At 47.0% G+C, this 15643-nt stretch overlaps 1 pseudogene; it reads left to right on the forward strand.

The window, feature by feature from the left end:
• Window positions 1-15643, forward strand: part of LOC125535664 — a 155382-nt pseudogene that overhangs the window by 47210 nt on the left and 92529 nt on the right.

Here is a 15643-nt window from a genome sequence, read left to right on the forward strand (position 1 = left end):
ATGAGTCCACTGCCCCCATGGGGCAAGGATTCGGGAGACATCCCCGTGGTGGCATGCGGATCTTTGTGAAGACATTCAAGATCAGATACACCCTTTAGAAGATGATGATCCTTGGCGGGATCCCGGCCAAGGAGGACCACAAGGCCCCCGGCAAGAGCCTTGTGGGGGATGACAGCAGGCGCCACGGCAAGACTGTTGCCGGGGCCCCGGCAAGGCCCTTGCCAAGAACACCCGTAGGGCCACCATCAGGCCCACGCCAGTCAAACCTCCACCGCCGTTCGCATGCAGCTGCCGACCCAACCAGCTGGGCAGGCACCTGCATGGCGGCATGCGGATCTTCGTGGAGACCCACCACTGCGCCACCTCAGCTACCTACCTGCCTACATGGCACCGCGGGCGCCGCTGGCCAGGGCGCGTGTCGACTCGAGAGGGAGCAGCGACGGACGAGACAGGGCTCTCCCCCATCCCCGATAAAGCAAGGACACCTGGGCAAGACGCATTAAATGCGCCTTGTCATGTAATGCAAGGGATAACCTCACATCACTGTACCCTTTCCACCTCCTGTGTGCCACTGTGGCAACCCCTTTCCTATAAAAGGAGGCCCCAGGCGACCAGGAGGAGGATTCAGCTTTTTGGAGCTCCTCACGCCCCATAGCTAGCTCAAGAACACAGATATACAATCCACCAAAGCAGGAGTAGGGTTTTACGCATCCTCGCGGCCCGAACCTGGATAAACGAACCATGTGCTATCTGTTTGATCCGCTCTTCTCACGACCCCGCGCCCCGCAACCGTAGTAGGGATTCTTGTGATCCCATAGGTGTCGTTCCCACCGACAATTTCTTTATGAATCACACAAACACACACACACAAAGAGAACAACAGTAGGTTTGGTTTGGTGGAGAAGAATGGCAGATTTGTGGTTCAGAAATACTAGGAGCAGCAGCAAGAGGTGTGGGGAGAAAAGAAGCAGCAGCGGGTGTGAGGAGAGGGCTTCAGAAGAAGTGCAGCAGCAGCGCTAGGAGAGATGGGACATCAGCAAGGTACAGAGAGAAAGAGAAGAACATCAACAAGGTAAGGGAACAAGGAGCAGCAGCAGGGTCGCAAGAAGAGCAGCAGCAGGAAGAGTAGAAGGGCAGCAGGGAGCGGTGAAAGAAGAAAGGAGCAGCAGTAGGAGGCGTTGAGATAGGGAGCAGCAGCAAAAGGCGTTGAGGTTCAGGAAAGAACGGAAGCGGAGGAAGTGGAGTAATGGCGCTGGTGGTGAGGGGTGTTGTCGATGTGATGGCGTGGTGGATGGATAGATGGATGGATTCGGGGAGGAGAAGGAGATGGTGCTGGTGGTGCGTGGTGGGTGGTGGAGATGGAATGGATGGATGGCTGGGTGGCGCACCGCTACACTAGCCAGGCCGATGTGGCGGCCGGTGGTGGAGAGGAAGGGGTGAGGGAGAGGAAGAGAGATGCCAGGCCCGATTTGCAATGAGGTGCGGCTAGGGATTTCATTCCCCTTCTGATCTGCCACATTTGCACATTAGCCCTCCTCTTCTCTTCATTTCTGCCCAAGAAGATCCTCCTCTTCTTTTAATTTGCTCATCTACATTACTTCTTTCCTTCATGCTCAGGCCTTGACGTATTTCTTTCATAACATTCTCTCTTCTCGTTAGCCACATAGTAGAAGTCTTGACGATTATAGTGCCTTTGCGCACTTTTCTGCAAAATAAACAATTCACTAGTCAACATTCTATTTTATGATTATCATTCGAATATTCAACAAGTCGTTGCAAGAATGGATGGATATATTTCAATAAATGGTGAATTTGTGTGCCCGAATTATATATAAGAAATGTGCTTATCAAGTACTGTACTACTACGGAGTGCCTGCATGTGTGTACCCGGGGTGGAAGCACTGCATGCATGTGTGTACGCATTATTCCCTCTAGTAATAGACGCCGTGCTATAACTACCAATGCTATTTTTCAGGCCGATCTCTAGTCGCCTTGGTCCCGCGGATTTTTTTTTATTTTTTCTGAAGCGCGCTGTATAAACAGTGACTGATGGAGTAGTATGAGCGGATTCAAAGAAGAGCGTATTGATGGTTGCTTCTTCAAAGCAACTTACAGTGGGAAAGGTGGGGCTTTTGATTTGACTGCTCATTGCTCACTATTAATGCGGCGCAACGACCGGGCTGAGTCCCCCATGCGGTTGTGCACTACCCCCTCGGTTCTTAAATATACTCCGGAGTATTTGTCTTTCTAGAGATTTCAATGGGTGACTACTCAAATATTTGTCTTTTTAGAGATTTCAAATGGACTGGCACATACGGATGTATATAGACATATTTCAGAGTGTAGATTCACTCATTTTGCTCCGTATGTAGTCACTTGTTGAAATCTCTGTTAAGACGAATAGAATATTTAGGAACGGAGGGAGTACACATACGAAGCAAAATGAGTGAATCTACACTCTAAAATATGCCCGTTTGAAATTTGTAAAAAGACAAATATTTAGGAACGAAGGAGTATAATTTTGTGCATGGCACATGGACCCGGATGATGAAGAGGCTTCTGGCAATGCTATCAAGCTTCCATCATTTGTTTACATAATTGACGTACTATACAAATAATTTTCCAGCGACATGAAATTGTACAATGGTGTGAGCTTTCAGCTTTTGTTTTGGCGTGTCTTGCCATCGATGCTCTTTCAGAAACAATAAAAAACTAACTTTCTTGCTAATGCATGTCAATTATTAGCAGATCAGAGCTAATAATTACATCACAACTGAAGACAAAGTTGTGAGAAGGTGTTAAACTAAAATTGATCCATGCTTTCATTGGCAGCAACGTCCCCCCAGCTCTGTCTAAATCAACAAGGCATGTTGGGAAAAAAGTAGCTGTCTGGAGCATGCAACATTCCGATCATTTTGTGCAGTTCCACTAAAATAGAGCTGAGCGTCCCTGTTCCAAAGATATCAAGTGTGATTACGATAATAGAGGACTGCTGATGAAGCAATAAACACACAAATAGAAGCCGGTCACCTTTGCAGTCTCTCTTAAGACTAACTATTTGGAGAAGATTAGGCTCGGAGTTGGATGAGGAGGATAGAGCAAAACCAATCTCCCTTTGTGCAGTCGCACTGAAATGTAAAGACGTTGCACGTGTGACATTTTAGTACAACTGCACAAAACACTCTTAAGAAAAAAGTGGTTCATGCAGTTCACCAAAAGGTCGCAATAGCAACGAGGTGAAATGGATAGCCCTGTTTGCAAAAAAGAGGTAGAAAGGAAACAATTACTGGCCAATAACAGTTGATGACACATGCGACGACAAAAAAGAAGCATATTCCTTGTCCTAAGGGAAGATAACAACACGGTTGTGTTTGTCTAAAACGTTGTGAGGACGAGAATGCAATATGGAAAGTACACCGGACGAGCTACGTTTTGGGCAAAGAACTATGGAAGATCCACATGCAGCGACGTGGGAAAACGGGCAGTGGAGCAAGGCCGGAGGGGATACCTGGAGGTCGTCGGGATGTAACTAGGTGAGCGGCGGCGGGCGGAATCTGCGAGCAGGTGGCGTAGGCCCTGCCGCGCCGGAGCTTGGTCAGAGAGAACGACGTGTACCGCAGATCGGGACGTGCTGCCTCGGCACCGTCGAACAGAGAAATGATGCACTTCCTCCCTTTCCCCCGCCGGACGGGATGCGGCCGGATTAGTGACCAACGGTGAGAGAGAGAGAGGCCACCACACTCCCTTTCCCCCGGCGGACGGGATGCGGCCGGATCAGTGACCAATGGTGAGAGAGAGAGAGAGAGAGGCCACCGGAGACTTGTGTGAGATACTCTGAAGAGCGGACTACCTTTTCCTCCATAAAAATCATTTTATATTCTGTGTACGTGCCATTGAGCGCTATAACTTTATTTAAAAATAACGCGGCAACGCGTCAAGTCGAACTTTGTGTGCCGTAAAGAAGGAGCTGGGGGGCCTACACACACCGTGGGTGAACGACCTAAAGTGAAAAGACGAATTTGCACGATGGAGCTAGAGAATGCTGAGGGAGGGTGAGAGGGATGCGGGCGTGTGCATGCACAAGAGCAAGTTAGCGCTAGCTACAAAGATAAGAGAGCTGTGTGGGTGTAAAAGACGAATATATATCATATATACTTCATTATAAAAAGTGAATTCAGATATTTGAAGAATTTATCATAGTGTTTCAGACCGACGGATGTGTGAACATATATAACGGTGATACACATGGTGTGGTTATGAACATGGTATACTACATTTAATATATTTTATCTCTACTCTTATAAAAAACGGAGTTGTTGATGATGGTGTGCCTGCCATCCTGCATTATAGGTCGTCTGATTTATATCTGGCGGATACCAAGGAAACTATGATGGTTGAAGTTGGCAACAATCATAATTGTAGATTCTTATTGAAATGGAGAAACGAATTCAAATTTAGTTCGAATTGCAACGGTAGTATAGACATTTGGAATGCACTAAAATGTTGGTACGAGTAGGTTACATGCATTATACAGCAAGTGAAAAAGTTTAATCGGACATAACATGGATTCATACTCCCTCCTTCCATCTATATAGGGCGTAATGAGATTTTTAAGACCGCCTTTGACTATTGACAAGATTAATAGTACATGACATGCACAATGTGAAAATTATATCATTGAAAGAACCTTTCACAGACGAATTTAAAGGTGTGCTTTGTGTAAGTTGCATGTCACATATCATTGCTCTAATATTTGGTCAAAGTTAGCATCGAAAAACGCATTAGGCCCTATATAGATGGAAGGAGGGAGTAGCTTTGAATAGCATTTGTATAGTAAAACGGGGCAAGACTCTCTCTTTGTGTGGTGTGAATAGTTTTATTTTTTCGTTTTCTTTTTGGTTGAGGGAAGTGTGAATTGATTTGGTACGTACAAGTACAATTTTACTAGACATTAGGCTTGTCCCTAAAATTCAAACCGCGTCTTGTTATATCCCGAAAATTCAGATATCGTGCTCCCAAAACTGGCGCCTTCACAACCCGCGCCTTGCTATCCCGAAATTACAACGCGCGCGAAAACTCCCTCCAGCTGCCAAATCCCGACATGCGAAATCCCCCTTCTAACCCTGGGCCGAAAGGGCCGCTAGTTCAAATTAGTGGGGGGTACTTTTGTAACACACCCTACATTTTGGACAAGCGCGTTCCTAAGTCATGCTTGACCCCCTCCCATCGCCCCCTTTTCGCCATTCGAAATCCCAGGCTGCCATAACCTCTCCGCTCCAGCCGCGAAACCCCACCCTCCTCCGTCCACCACGTCACCGCTGCCCAGCCGGAGCCTCTTGCCTGACGACGTCATCCACTGCAACAGCTCGATGTCCCTCGTCCACCTCCCAGGATGAGGATCCGTCGTCCATCTCACCGTCCCGCCGGTTCAGCCGCCCCGTCCTCCACCTCCAAGGAGCTGCTCCGACAATCGCCTCGTCTATCGCGGCTACTCCATCCCCACAACGCCGCCTTAACCTGCTCCACCGGAACCGCAGCATCCTCACCGACTCCTCGGACGAAGCCGAGGCCTACTCGGCGCCACCAAAGAGGTAGTACACTCATCGCATCGCACCTTCTCCTTAACTCGACCTCCCGGCACCGATGGTGCTCCATCCCGCACCCCCATGGAGTGGCTACCTTGAAGCCGGTGCCGCGGGCGACATCTCCATGGCGGCTCTCCCCCAGTGCGAGGCCCATTCGGCGGCGGCGGCCATACCAGTCAGATCTGCTGCTACTGCTTCGGCTCTCGCTCGATCGCTCGCTCGCCCAGCTGCTGCTGCTGCTCTCCCCCTCGCTCGTGATGCTGCTCTGCTCCGATTAAGCCACACTTCAGTCGACTGAATCGACTTTTGGGTCAGTCAATTTTCAGGGGTTGGGGGGGCTCGCCGGAGTTAAGAAAGAACCACCCGCAGCAGGGATGGGGGCTCGCCGGAGAGGTATCCCACTATCTATCTTAGGGATCAGGGTGGGGGCGGGGGGCCTAGAGGGCTGGCCGGGGCGGCGGTGGCGAGTTGTTTCGGGGCGGCGAGGCGGCGCCAGGGCCGGCGGTTCGGCCGGTGGTGGCTGGCGGCTCAGGGGGTGCAGGTTGAAGATGAACTGCAGGCCCTCCCTAAACTACATGTCAAGTGCCTCTCTTCTACCACTGCGTTCAGTTTCGACAGTAGCATTCAGATTCCACAGTAAATTTCAGTTTCGACAGTTAAGTTTAGAGTCAACAGTTTTTACCTCATCTGTTGTAGTCAGGTGGTTTTTGGTGATGTTAATTTTACATCCATTTTACATCATCTATTGGAGATGCTATTAGAATCCCACTTGAGATTGACGATGTATGTCTTGTGCTCCTTCAGCCTTGACGTCTTACGGCTCACTGGAGCTGCTCCAACGACAGAATGATCCATCACAATAGAGCAGTGCCCTGGACGCCGTCTACAGATTCCTCAGATCTTCCTACACACCTCCGACAGCCACCTCTGCCTCAACTTCTTCAGCGACCAACCCAATGATGCTGAGGTCGACATGGCTACGGCAAAGAGGTTGTACACTTGTTGCATCACTTATTACTATACATTCACATCGATCCATTAGGGCTATTTTGGTTCAACGGAAAAACATCGATCCACTGGTTGTTACCATCACTCTAAATTTTTGCATGCCCTCCTTACATAATCTCACCATATTTGTTTTGTATGCAAGTCAGATATTGTACACAGTCATGCTGAACATGTAGAGAAAAATAGAAGAGTTTTGCGTGGCAATACAATGTCATGCAGACATCGCTCCATGGTGGGTTCAATGGCAAACCCTCCCCACCCCTCTCCAGATTGTAATCCAGAGGAAGATATCTGTTCTGAGGCGGATTCGAATGCCGCTGACCACTCCTATTTACCCCCAAGGTGTTTGCTCTACCTTGGCATGATGATGTTAGTCATATCATGCATATGTTGCCTTGTAGTGCCTACTTTTGACATCATATATGTCATCTTCTTAGTTTAGACATGTTTTGTAATGCCACCTATTTAGTTTCTATATCATATATGGGAATTATGCAGTCTCATGTCTTTTAGCCAGCTATAATATATGTGAAATGTGCAATGCCATCCTGTTTAACCAGGCATCATATATTTGAATGATATCTTGCCCATTATTTTCTTCATTACATTTCCATTTGTCGACAATGTTTGTACATTAAACTACTCTTCCTGTGAATCAGCCATTTGGGTGGGAGATAGAAAAATCTGGAGTGAAAACAAGGCCTTCAGAGCAGACAGTGCTACCTGTCGAAGCAGATCTCTTGTTGGGTCCCGATAGCTCCTCAGAGATGGATTAAGAGATAGATGACCAGTCCTATTCCCCCACTGAGGTGTATGCTCTAACTTGGCACGGTTATACTGCTCATATCATGCATATGGTGTCTTGCATTGCATAGTTTAGACATCATATACACAATATTCAACACCATGTTCTTAGTTCAGACATCATATCGAATGCCCTCTGTTTAGCATATAAATCACATATGTGAATTAAATGATGCGATCCTGATTACTTAGATAACATGTAGGTGAATTATGTCATGCAATCCTGTTAAGTTATTCATCATATCTTTGAATTATGTTATGCTATGCTATCCAGTTTAGATAGACATCATATATGTGAAATTACGTCATGCTATCCATTTTAGTTAAACAATATACATGTCAACTACTTCATGCCCTCTTTTTTCCACACTATCTATTGCATCTGTCTCTCATACAATGTTTGTACATTCAACTATGTTTCCTGTTTATCAGCCATTTGAATTGGAGCGGGTGATGTCAGTATCTAGCGGACTAAAAACACGGTCTTCAAATAAAACAGTGCTACCTCTTGGTGGATATAGCACCCTGGTTGTACATGCAGAAGAACCAGCCCTACCACACATAACCCAAACTCTCGCAGATTGTACCCCTACTACGATGGACAGAGAACCAGCTTCACCCAATCTAACCCCAACCCCAGCCGATAGTAACCCAGTTCATGTTGACACAGCACCATCTCCACCACAGAGCTCCCAAACAAGAGCAGTTAGTAAGGTAGCTCCAGTGCCCAAAGGGTAGTACTATCACGGCGAACCCCAACTCCACCAGTTAGTACGCCTATTCCTGTGGAGGAAGCACAACCAGCTAGTCTTAGTTTAGCATCTATCGCATTTGATGTTGTTAAATCATATGTGTGTATCTTCCCACCTTGGAAATATTATACTGAAGATGAAGGAAAATGCCAGTTGCAGGTGTTTGTCCAGGAGTTATGTGTAAGTAATGTTATTCATGGAAATTACTTTGCTTCGTCCCATACATCCTTCCTCCATGATGGTTATAATACAGCAAATTTTCCCATTTTTCTCTATAGAGAAGGACCGATTTGGAAACTCAGGATGAGGTAACCTGTGCTCATACCTCTGCTATCTTCAAGAATGCTTGGTGGCAGTATCGGAATTACCTGGAGAAAATGTACTTCACCAGCAAAGAAACTCATCAAATTCCCTTACGTTCTCCTGAGACACATTTACTGGACGATGACTGGGAACGCCTTGTTCTGTACTGGTCCCGAACCAAGAATGTGGTAAGGTCTATGAGCTCATTTTCTATTTTTAAGTATTATATTCTTGCGTCTTACTATACTCTGTTCATGTAGAACAAGTGCCTAAACCTGAAGAACAAATGTTCTAATTTAAGATTCCATTGCTACCATATGACATAGATATATGTTTGTTTGATGCTTTTATTATGTACTAGTACTTGGCAATAGAAGACTTGGTAGTTTAATCCTGTCCACCTTACTAATGAACTGGTTCACCGAAATGAGTTTCATATACTAGTACATGCTAAACTTGTTATGTGTCTGCTTGTTTCTTCTTTTAGAATGCTGACAGAATATTGGGGAAGAGTGCCTTATTAAGCAACGATAAAGGAAGTAATGCAGATAAGGTTCAGGATAGTGACACATCCTGTCTTGGTTTACTGTTGGAGTTACTGGCCACTACCGATTGCACAAGCTATTCAAACTCACTATCTGAATCAGTTCGGTTTCTTGAGTCTCAACTACAAGCTGAAAGACATCGATCAGCTGTGCTGCGACAAGAAGCGGAAGGACTGCGGAAGTCCCTGGAGCATTCAGATGCATACTTTCTGGTGCAACAGCAAGCGTTGGAGGATTTTAGCACCAAATAGGACAAAGCTAATCAACTTGCTAAGCTTATTGCCAGCATGGTGGATACCCAGGATAACGTTTCTTGAGCTCTTCTGAAGTTGTTTCAGATATGCTCTTATTTTGCTGCCGCGTTTATTTGCACTGGTGGCCAATTTTGACGGCCAGTGTATATGATATGCTGCTTTGTTCCCTATATTTGCACTGGTGGCAAACTTTGATGCCCAGTGGATGTAATATGTGTAATAGCCGTGATAGCCTAGCGTTAGTTGCTTGCTTATTTATTTCCTTGTTGTCTTGTTTATTTGTTTGCTTGTAGTCATTGCAGTTCTTTTTCCGCGGTTAACTAGTGGCTGCGATAACCTATTTTTTAAAACTAGGCCACAATAACCATGGGCTAATATTTACTGTAGTGACATTGGGCCTCCTACGGGCCTTAGAAATAGTGGGCCTTCTACAGGCCGTAGAAACAGTAGGCCTTCTACGGGCCGTAGAAACGATGGGCCTTCTACGGGCCGTATCATCAATGGGCCTTATACGGGCTGTATGATCGATTGGCCAAACATGGGCCAATAACAGGCCGCATTATGGCCGTAAACGGGCTAGAGTTGGAATCGTCCGTTCATGGGCCGGCCGTAACGGGCCATCGTTAATAGGCCGTATTTGATGACGCTATGAAAACGGCCCAACGTATTAATGAACCACAAACGGTCCGACTATAACCACGGGCTGAAATTGGCCCACAAGCAGAAAATGACAGTAACGGGCCGTAAGTAAACGAATGCTGAAAATGAGCCCAAGAATAAATGGGCTCTGAGAAGGCCAAAAGATAACATGGGCTGGAAACGGCCCAACGGAATAACGGGCCGTTAATGGGTATAAAGTGATACACTGTTCATTACGGGCCAGTTTCACCACAGGCCGTTAATGGGTGTAAAGTGATACACTGTTCATTACGGGCCAGTTTCACCATGGGCCGTTAATAGGCCAAGAGTTACATAGGGCCTCATATGGGTCGAAAGACGTCATGGGCCATACATGGGACAGAAGTGAAAACGGGCTGGAATCATATTGGATGGCCCAGATGACGCTACTGGGCCTAATTCGGATAGGGCGTAACGGGCCTTGGGTTAGCGGGCTGTAAATGGGCTATATGCGAACAGGCCGTTAACAGGCTTTCCATGGGCCGGCCCGCCACCTTTTGACCAAGTCAAACGGGCCGAACTTTTCACAGGAATGGGCCTCTGTTGGGCTGTGCCACATGTCGACATATCATAGGCGCCTATCTGACCCACTCACGAGCTGACATGTGTTTCGTCCGGCCAATAAGAATTTTACATGTGGAAATTTCCCATTGGTCGGGGTTGTTAACGGGTTATCGGATCCAAAACCTGACCCGATAGCTTAACGGCGTTCCGTTACGGTGGATGCCACGTGTCGGTCACCATTGACAAAAGCACTTTTGTGACACGCGATTTATCGTCATGGAAGTGGACACTTCCTGATGATAATTTTGGTAATGTCATGGAACACTTCTATGACAGCACAGGTATGACTATCTTGATTCTGTCATAAATTTGTCATGGATGTACATGCATGACAAAAAAAGCGACCTACTGTGACAAACATGTATCATCACAGAAGTGTATTTTTTGTAGTGCTACCATCCGGTTAGAGCTATCACTCTCACCTATCAGCCGTTTGTGCTCGTGGTAGTTTTGGTGTTTTCCTACCACGAGGCGAATGTAAACACCAGGGTGCACAACTTGGTGGGGTACTCACTCTTCTTCCTCGGCTCAGTCGCACTCATCATCATAAGCACATCTTCAGAAACTCAGTGGTTTGAACCATTAAACATTGACTGCTCGATTCCTCTCCCCTACGTCGTAGCTGGATCTTGCGACGTTGGGAAGAGGTGGAATCACAACTTTCACCGGTGTGTGTACGATTGTCGTGGTGTTCGGCGTCGCGGAAGGTCACGTCGAAGGTGCCATGACCGGGGACCTATCCTTGATGTGCCCGGAGTTCATGCAGGTGCACATATAGGGTTTTTGTACTAGCGAGGCAGTTTGTTTTTGTGTAGGAAACATTTCTTTTTCTTTGAGAAATAGTAAATTGATATAACTTGTTTGGATCCAGTCATTTTCTGCTGGCATGGCTGCATCAGGCGCAATAACGTCGGCAAGGCTCGTTACGAAAGCAGCCTTTGAGAAATCCAGAGACAACCTTCACAGGGGAGCTAGTATGTCGCATCAAACCACCAATTCATTCTGAGTTTTTGCTTATTCATGCTCATATCTTACTATATTGCAATGTTGTTCTTCGCTACATCATGCTTCTTTGAGATGATGTGTGTCGTGTTGTACGCCCACGTCTTCCCCAAGCGGCCAATAGTGAAATTCTACCATGCAAAGGCGGCTTCCAAGGGATCTCTGACGGTCGCCGCTCCTTGCTACCGCCGGCCCCCAAAGACACCCAAAACCATCGGTACCCCCCTCAACGCCAGTTGAAAACTGTAATCTAGCTCCCGGCAGACGGCAAATGAAAGATCCATACGTACATTCCAGGCTGAGGACGTGAAGGAAATATGCCCTAGAGGCAATAATAAAGTTGTTATTTATATTTCCTTATATCATTATAAATGTTTATTATTCATGCTAGAATTGTATTAACCGGAAACTTAGTACATGTGTGAATACATAGACAAAACAGAGTGTCGCTAGTATGCCTCTACTTGAATAGATCGTTAATCAAAGATGGTTAGGTTTCCTGACCATAGACATGTGTTGTCATTTGATGTGATGGACATCATTAGAGAATGATGTTAATCAAAGATGGTTTGGTTTAGCCCACTGTGTCCAGGAGGAAGGAGAATCAACAACCCACTGGGTGCGTCGGGTTTCGGAGATTTTGCATTCGTCAGACCGCATCAACGCTGACACAGCCGTTTTAACATTGGAAGGTAATTGCCGGTTTGCAACGTTGAAACTGAAGTTGGGACGGCTCAAACGCCGTTGTAATGACATGGGAACACTTATGGCGGCTCTGGTGAAATATGCCAACTCTGATAGTACCAAAGACCCCAAGTCTGAGGATGACAAGACAGGGAAGGGAAAAAAGAGCGGTAGCACCAAGCAGCAGCAACATAATCCGGCGGGTCATGGGAACAATGGTAAACGCAAGGCAGATAATAGCTTGGACTTTGTGGCTAACACCAACGCCCAGGATAACGGTCAGCAGTGTAAGGGTAAACCACCCCAGCGGGGTGGAGGGTCAGGCCCCAATCTGGAGCGCCTGTTAAACCAGCCTTGCCCAAAGCATGGATCAAAGGAGAGGCCAGCTACGCATCTTTGGAAGGATTGCTTCATCATGCGGGAGTTCAAAATTTCAAATCTCTTTCAATATGACAATGGACCGCCCGGGGGTTCAGGAGGCGGTTTCCATGGGCCGAGTTATGGTGGTGGCAGTTCCGGTTTAGGATTCTTTTTTTCGAGGGTACGCAAATTGCGTACCTTAGCTTTATAGAAGGACAGAAATAAGACATACAACAACGTCAACCATTCGCTGCAGAGAACGAAGATGACCAACTCCACACCCGGTACGTACAAGGACAACCAAACACAACAATACAGCTACGACACAAGAAGCCTACCCAACACCAAGCCCCTTGTCATGTCTCGGCCGACACTGAAGACCTCCGAAGAACCGCAACTCCAGCTTCCTTGGAGTAGCCAGAAACGACCGTACATGGCGCCGAAGGAGAAAGATCCGGGTAGCGGTGAACACCGGAGGAGCACATCATGGGACCTCGAGTCTCCCAGCAGAATGCTCCCAACAGAGTAACAACCTCAAAGACATTGCCATCATGCTGATCCTACGAATCAGGGCTTTCGCCCCGGAGACAGCTGCCGATACGAGGTCGTGAGGAAGATGGCGTTGCACTCGACGAAGCCTCCAGGAAGGTAAATGACACCCGCAGGTGCCATCAACGCCGATCAGGCCACAACCGAACAGGATTTTCATCTGTAGCTCTGCACATCTCCAAGTCTCCAAGATCCCGGCCAGTCCCGATCAGATGCCTCGCACCGCCGTCACCGCAATAACTTGCCATCGAAGCCCCCCTCACCGTCGAGGGATTCCAAGGAAACTAAACCGGACATGGCCATCAGAGCAGCCAGGGCAACCAGGGAGGTTACAACCATCAAGGGAATCAGTAGCAGCTGCAATCGGGTTATCATAGCAATCCAAAGCAGTTGAATAGTGGGCAGTACCATGTCTTCACCACTAGCTTATGTAAGCGCGATCAGAAGCTTCATAAAAGAGCTGTGAACTCTGTTGAACCAGCGGTACCTCGTTATCTGTGCTGGTCTGAATAGCCCATCCTGTGGAGTCGAGAGGAGCATCCACCCCGGGTTGAAAATCCGGGTCATCTGGCTTTAGTGGTGGCACCTCAGCTTTGGGGGTATAAATTTACCAAGGTGTTTATGGCTGGAGGAAGCAGTATCAATATCCTTTACTATGAAACCTTTCGTCGCATGGGGTTAACAGATAAGAATCTTAAACCGTTGAACACTGTTTTTCATGGGGTAGTGCCTGGTAAATCGGCATACCCAGTTGGCAAGATAGCTTTGGAAGTTGCTTTTGGAGACGATCATGATTCAAGATCAGAGGTGTTGACTTTTGAAGTGCTAAAAATCAAGAGTCCATATCATGCCCTGTTCGGACGACCGGCTTATGCTAAGTTCATGGAAAGGCCCTGTTATGTTTATTTGCAGCTTAAGATGCCGGGTCATAAGGGGACCATCACGGTGCATGGGAGACAGAAGATTGCTTTGGAATGTGAAGAAGGTGATGCAGCTTATGCTGAGTCGGTTTGTGCTACAGAGGAGCTAAAATTTTATAAGGACAATGTTGATCCGGCAGATATGGCCTCTCTGAAAAAGCCAACTATTGAGAATGATCCGGCACTGAAATTTAAATCGGCTGAGGAGACTAAGCTGGTTGACTTTGTTCCTGGCAATTCATCCAAGCAGTTCAGCATCAGCGCTAACCTGGATCTGAAATAGGAAAGCGCGCTCATTGAGTTCATCCATGAGAATCAGGACATCTTTGCATGGAAGCCTTCTGACATGCCGGGTGTACCGAGGGAACTCGCTGAGCACACCCTTAATATAGATCCTAAGTTTAAACCGGTCAAGTAGTTTCTTTGCCGCTTCAACGAAGAAAGGCGTAAAGCTATTGGTGAGGAGGTAGCCCGGCTTTTGGAAGCAGGGTTTATTGTGGAGGTCTTTCACCCTGAGTGGTTAGCTAATCCGGTGCTGGTACTTAAGAAAAAGGCACTTGGCGTATGTGTGTGGATTACACAGACTTAAACAAAGCCTGTCCAGCTGATCCCTTTGCTCTCCCTCGTATCGATCAAATTATTGATGCTACGGCAGGTTATGACCGTTTGTGTTTTCTAGATGCTTATTCTGGTTATCATCAGATCAAAATGGTAGTTAAGGACCAAGAGAAGACAGCCTTCATAACTCCCTTTGGAGCCTTCTGCTATGTATCTATGCCTTTCGGGCTCAAGAGTGCCCATGCAACTTATCAGTGTTGTGTCTAGAATTGTCTGCATAAACAGATTGGGCGCAATGTACATGCATATGTGGATGACATTGTGGTCAAGTCCAGAAAGGAGGAGACACTAATAGGTGACTTGAAGGAAACTTTTGATAACCTCTGGGTTTATAAGATGATGCTTAATCTGGCCAAATGTGTCATTGGTGTACCGGCAGGCAAGCTTTTTGGTTTTCTGGTGTCTAACATGGGCATTGAAGCTAATCCGGAGAAGATCACGACTATCACGTCTCTGGCTAAACCGGCGTGCATTAATGACGTTCAACGTTTGGCGGGCCGGATTGCAGCCTTAAGCCGGTTTATCAGTCTCCTTGGAGAGAAGGGTATCCCTTTGTATCATATGCTAAAGAAACATATCACTTCGTCTGGAGTGATGCTACTGATGAAGCGCTTGAAGATCTGAAGAGATAGTTAGCCAAGCCACCTGTCCTTGCGGCTCCGGTTGATAAGGAGCCCTTATTGCTATATGTGGCTGCTAATGCCCGAGCTGTTAGTGTGGCTATTGTTGTGGAGCGCCAGGAGGCTGGGAAAGAGTATCCGGTTCAACGGCCGGTTTATTATATATCAGTGAGGTGCTTATCGAGTCCAAACAGAGACACCCACATTGGCAGAAGCTGGTGTATGGGGATTTTATGGCAAGCCGGAAGCTCAAGCATTATTTTCAGGGTCATCCTATCACAGTGATCAGATCAGCCCCTTGGGAGATATCATCCAAAACAGAGAAGCAACTGGCCGGATTGCTAAATGGGCTATTGAGCATGGACCTCATGGGCTAAAGTATACACCTCGCACAGCA

The sequence above is a fragment of the Triticum urartu genome, chromosome 2 (assembly GCF_003073215.2).
Source record: "Triticum urartu cultivar G1812 chromosome 2, Tu2.1, whole genome shotgun sequence".
NCBI classification, from domain to species: domain Eukaryota; kingdom Viridiplantae; phylum Streptophyta; class Magnoliopsida; order Poales; family Poaceae; genus Triticum; species Triticum urartu.